The sequence below is a fragment of the Palaemon carinicauda genome, chromosome 17, assembly GCF_036898095.1.
Source record: "Palaemon carinicauda isolate YSFRI2023 chromosome 17, ASM3689809v2, whole genome shotgun sequence".
NCBI classification, from domain to species: Eukaryota; Metazoa; Arthropoda; class Malacostraca; order Decapoda; family Palaemonidae; genus Palaemon; species Palaemon carinicauda.
The window spans coordinates 51,503,510-51,509,993 of NC_090741.1; positions in this window are offsets into that span (position 1 = coordinate 51,503,510).

The following is a 6,484-nucleotide window of genomic DNA, read 5'->3' on the forward strand; positions in this document are numbered from 1 at the left end:
GTACAGCTTAATTAATTAAGATAACTCATTTAATGATATGTTTAATGATAAGTGAATGTTTGTTTTCCACTCGGGACGTTGAATGCTTATTTGTGGGTGTTAGGTAACAGAGACAGGGGTGAAAAGTGAGAATCCACGATTACTTGCTGCCCTAAGGTGGGTTAACTCCTAATATAACACCCATTGCTCATTACCTTCGTGCGATTGAATAATACACTAAGTAACCTACTGTCTACTCAATATTGTTTTTAATTTGTATCTACGGCAGCTAAGTATTGTATTACAACATGAACACATTTCAGTAAGTGTACAGTACATGGACACACATGTAAAACTGTGGTACACATACCAACACACTTCCACACTTATAGGTAAATAATGTACCGTGACAACAAAACACACTTGTTCCTATCTGATATAACAATTGCTGATACTGTAGTGTTTAACACCATAATATATGTACAGTACTAGCACTAGCAGTAAAGCTTAATTAGTTAAGGTAACTCATTTAATGATATGTTTAATGATAAGTGAATGTTTATTTTCCTCTAGGGACCTTGAGTGCTTAGTTGTGGGTGTTAGGTAACAAGAAACAGGAGCGAAAAGTGAGAATCCGCGATTAATTGCTGCCCTAAGGTGAGTTAACTCCTAACCTAATACTCATTGCCTATTACCTTCGTGCGATTGAATAATACACAAAGTAACCTACTGTCTACTCGATATTCTTTTTACGGCAGTATAAGGATCTACGGCAGTATAAGTATCTACGGCAGTATAAGTATCTACGGCAGTATAAGTATCTACAGCAGTATAAGTATCTACAGCAGTATAAGTATCTACGGTAGTATAAGTATCTATGGCAGTATAAGCATTGTATTACAGCATGAACACATTTCAGTAAGTATACAGTAAATGTACACTCGTGTACGTAAAACTGCGGTACACGTACCAACACTTATCGTCCCACATAACCAAATAATGTACTGTGGCAACAAAACACTGTTGTTCTTATCTAATATAACACTTGCTGATACTGTAGTGTATACAACTGTAATATATGTACAGTACTATTAATACAGTACAGCTTAATTAGTTAAGATAACACTCGGAAGGGTTCGCTGTTTTAGGGCAGGTCGACTCGCACCGTTCAAACATCATACACGTAGCCTATATCTATGTTACTATTATACAATATGGTATTTTATATACAGTATTATACAGTAGTTAATGTAATAACACTAGAGTATTACACCATGAAAACACTAACAAGAAAAATTAAAGGAAAAGGTATCAGTACAATACCACTAATCATTTACATATGAAGTTCTACACAGTAATTCTGAAGCATGATGCGACCCTGTGAGGCATTGACCCTTTGGTACATGGGATAGAGTTACGTACGTACGGTACACATTCTATACTAAAATGACTAAGCCAACAAGATTTTTAAATTAAATTTTTTACATAAAAACATGATTCTGCAAAAGAAGGACTGAAGTGGGGGATGCACATGCAAGGAGATTTGATGCAAGGCTGAGGCTGAGTGAGCTGGAGATGGGGTGTTTTGATGTGTGGAGAGGGAAATTGCTCGTGAAGGATGCCGTGTGTAAAAGACCACAGTCAATTTCAAATCATTGAGCTGCAAGAGTACTTATCGAGAAGACACGAATATATGAATTTTCTTTATATAACCGGTTATATGGTACTTTGTATCACGAATGGCCGAATGTGTTAAGAGAGAATCGGTTACGGATGAGGGCTTACTGTACTGTTCTACTTGCTTGTTTAAACCCTATTTAGCAATCAAACTCTGCAAATTTTGGCTATGCTACCACATTTGTAATTGTAGATACCAAAGATTGGGAATTTTGGTTCAGGGAAGTGAGAAGACCTTATTGGTGTGTTCTAATGGATACCCAAAACCCTTAAAACATAATGACTAGATACCAAAATCAGATCTCAAAAGTCAATTTCTGGCAAAGCTATAGGCCAAAATTGGGTTTCGACGGCAGCCATTTTGAAGTTTAGGCTACCCACTAAAAATATTGCCCAAGAATGACAGAGGCAGAATGCCCAACAAAACGTTGTATGTACGTTTTAACTCACATAAGCCCCAAATCCCCATTCTACTATAGTCACAACTCACAATTTCATTTATAATTCGAAATTATAATATATCACAGAAGGGGAAAACACATTACAGAAAATTCCTCTAAATCAAAGCCATTTGTTTCAAAGTTCTATAACCTATTAAACAAAACTAATATTTACCATACATTAGACTAGGACTTCGGTAGTAGGATTTAGACCTACAAATTCTGCCCTTGGTAAATTTGCTTGGCTAATGACTGCCAACTCAAAATGGAGTAGGCCTACCAACATTCCAAACTACATTTCTATCAATTTAAAAATAATAAAAAAAAGATAACTCTGAACACACTTTAGTATACCCGTCCTGGTAACTAAATTTACAGCACCAACTTTTGGAAAATTTGGAACCTTTAATTACCGAAAATATTCGAAACGAAGAGTAGTATTCCTGATTGTCTCTTCCTCCAACAAGGACCGTGAAGGTAATGACACACCCGAGAGCGGAACAATACATTTGGCTGGAATATTGGAATGTGAAAACCATTTATTTCCTTATCAAATAATTATCTAACAATGTCTATCTTTTTGAATACCGTACCATGACATAAAGATAGATAAAAAGTTGCATTAAATGCAATCTTAATTCCTTGAGTTTTACGTTCAGAGGTTAGCAACACAAGGAACTACTTTTCCAAGTTTTTTTAAGACTTTTTTTTCGGATTTTTAAGCAAGCAAACAAATACATGAACATCCTTATAAATATGCAGTATATATATATATATATATATATATATATATATATATATATATATATATATATATATATATATATATATATACTGTAGATATATTTCACCTGTTCAATGAAGGTAAAGATACAGCAAATGCCCACCGGAAAAAAATCCAGAGAGGATATAGATAATTAATGAATGAACTATATATAAAAAATAAAAAAAACGAAAAATATAGATATTAAGATCAATATCAACATTAATATATTAACATGTTCAACGGCAAAGCTTCTGCAAGAAGTTTGAACTTCTGAAATTCCACCGATTCATCAGCTTCAGATGAGGAAGAGTTTACATAATCTGGTTAAAGGTGGAATAAAACTGTTAGAATACTGTATAGCATTAGGCCCTACGAAGAAGGTAAAACAGCATCTGAAATATTTTGACAATATCAAAGTTCAGCGGTGAAAGCAAAATATACATAAAAAACGTACAGGATCGTGCAGTCTTAAAAGATCTGAATGCAAAGGATGAAGAGATATATGAAACAAAAATATTATGCAATATGCAAAATGAAGCAATTGAACAACAGTGCCAGAGAAAATTAATATTATCAGAGATAAAGGGTTTAATAGACCGTAAGTTCTAGGCCAACAACTTTAGATAAGAGTCAGTAGGTGAAGACCAGAGGAGATAATAATATTTAAAATATTGTAGAATGAAAGAATTCAAAATGTTCCACACGATAGATTAATCACAAAAAACTCGTAAAAGACCTCAATTTTTGGCATAATTAAAAAAAAAGACCGGATGCCTTTCTAAAAGGTAAAATTTGCATCGAAGAATAACATCAAATCATTTTGATCATTTGCATATATTTAGAACGAGACTTTGTCAATGCAAAGATCTGGATGTTGAGGAGCCACTATCCTTGATCTACTTACAATCATACCTGAATTGATTTCAAGGTTCAACTTCGTCTCCCATGATTTGGACCATGCACTAACTTTAGCTAGATTTTAAAACCACCCAATTGATAGATATGCCTCAAAATTACCTTTGAAATTGACCTCCAAATTCTACCCGCTAATATCTGGTCCAAAAGACATATTCAAGTTCCAAACAAATTTGTTTTTCTTGATCCAATTTCAGTTTCTGTGGATACGTCAGTGTTAGTAGAAGGTTCTCAATTCTAAGTTCTAAATGAGCTGTGGAAACTTTATTATTACTATTATTATTATTATTATTATTATTACCTCAGCTACAACCCTAGCTGGAAAAGAAGGATGCTATATGCCCAAGGGCTCCAACAGGGAAAAATATCCCATTACCCGCAATTGATAGATACTTTATGGTATAAAGGCCCTACAGGGTGGTTCAAAAGTAGGTGGACAGTATGTGGAATAGGTTTCTGTATCGGTTATATCATAAGTGTGTTCATTATAAATATGTTATTTGGGCTGTATAGTTGTATTTAGAAAATTATCAATGATATAGCACAAATAACATATTTATAATGAACAAACTTGTAATTATATAACCGATACATGAACTTATTCCACATACTGTCCACCTACTTTTGAACCACCCTGTATACCTACTTTTGAACCACCCTGTATACCTACTTTTGAACCACCCTGTATACCTGGAAGAGCTCGGTGCAATAATAGATAAAAGACCAATGGTTCATAAGGTCGGATTGTTCAGACTTACTCATTGAAATTAGGCCATACGAACAATGGATAAAAGAGAAGCTAGTTTGGAAGGGTTCTTGTTAATCTATAGTTGAAATACGATGACTTGCGTATCTCAATGGTTATAAAATGTTAATTGGATTCATACCTGTTGTCCTTCACCTTAGCTTAAGGTTACTGAAGCTATAAAACGCATCTCTCTCTCTCTCTCTCTCTCTCTCTCTCTCTCTCTCTCTCTCTCTCATGCGCACACCCAACTATGGATGCTAGAGTAGTAGGTGCAAGCGTTTGTTCATAATTTCCGTGATCAATATGAACAAAACTATTCTTTTAAGGTATGTAATTTTATCAGATTGATTTTTCGCTTAATGTAATGTCTTATGACATTAGATATTTCAGAAGTTCTGTTCGTAATTGGAACATTTCAACTAGAGTGCCTTCATTAGAAGTGTAATTGACTTTATTATTATTATTATTATTATTATTATTATTATTATTATTATTATTATTATTACTTGTTAAGCTACAACTCTAATTGGAAAAGCAGGATGCTATAAGCCTAGGGGCCCCAACAGGGAAAACAGCCCAGTGAGGAAAGGAAACGAGGAAAAAATAAAATATTTTGAAAACAGTAACATTAGAATAAATATTTCCCATATAAACTATAACAACTTAAACAAAACAAGAGGATGGGAAATTAGATAGAATAGTATGCTTGAGTGTACCCTCAAGCAAGAGAACTCTATCCCAAGACTAAGGACATGTCTGAGGTATTTGTCCTGTAGTAGGACTAGAAACGGCTGCATTTATTATTATTACAGAGAAACGAGATGCTTCTATATCGAGTATTATCATTATTATTACTATCCAAGCTACAACCCTAGCTGGAAAAGCAAGATGCTATAAGCCCAGGGGCTCCAACAGGGAAAAATAGCCTAGTGAGGAAAGGAAATAAGGAAATAAATAAATGAAGAGAACAAATTAACAATAAATCATTCTAAAATAAGTAACAACGTCAAAACAGACATGTCATATATAAACTATTAACAACATCAAAAACAAATATGTCATAAATAAACTATAAAAAGACTCATGTCTGCCTGGTCAACAAAAAAGCATTTGCTCCAACTTTGAACTTTTGAAGTTCTACTGATTCAACCACCCGATTAGGAAGATCATTCCACAGCTTGGTCACAGCTGGAATAAAACTTCTAGAGTACTGCATAGTATTGAGCCTCGTGATGGAGAAGGCCTGGCTATTAGAATTAACTGCCTGCCTAGTATTACGAACAGGATAGAATTGTCCAGGGAGATCTAACTGTAAAGGATGGTCAGAGTTATGAAAAATCTTATGCAACATGCATACCAGCCAGGCTTAAGCTTCGATGATTTCGCTGTTAAGGATACGAGAAAGTGCGCCCCAGGAGGTCCTGCCACTGACTGGGGGGGGGGGGGGGGGGGCGGTGCTAGGAGGAAGCAGATGTGTTCGTTTGTTCGTTTAAGAACGCCTTGCCTTACGCAAGACGCAGGCTCTTGCATTGGCAGCCAATATGTGGCCAGTTTTCAGGTACCCTTATTTATAAGACTCTCGCACAAACTGGCCTCAGGTGAATATAAGTATAAGAAAAAGCTTATCTAATGTCAATAAGATCTATTTTCTAAGGTTAGTGTACTACTTTTCACCTTAGTGAGTTCAAGCATAAAGAAAAAGAAGCAATGCAGTGGAGGTTATTATTAATTAAAACGGATTTATCGAGTTGCCTTATATTCTATATTTATCCATTTTTGGTTTCATCTGGCCAATTCTGACGGGAATGGCATAGCCTACACACACACACATACACACACACACACACATATATATATGTATATATATATATATATATATATATATATATATATATATATATATATATATATATATATATATATATATATATATATATCTTACATTAGACTTTTCAATTA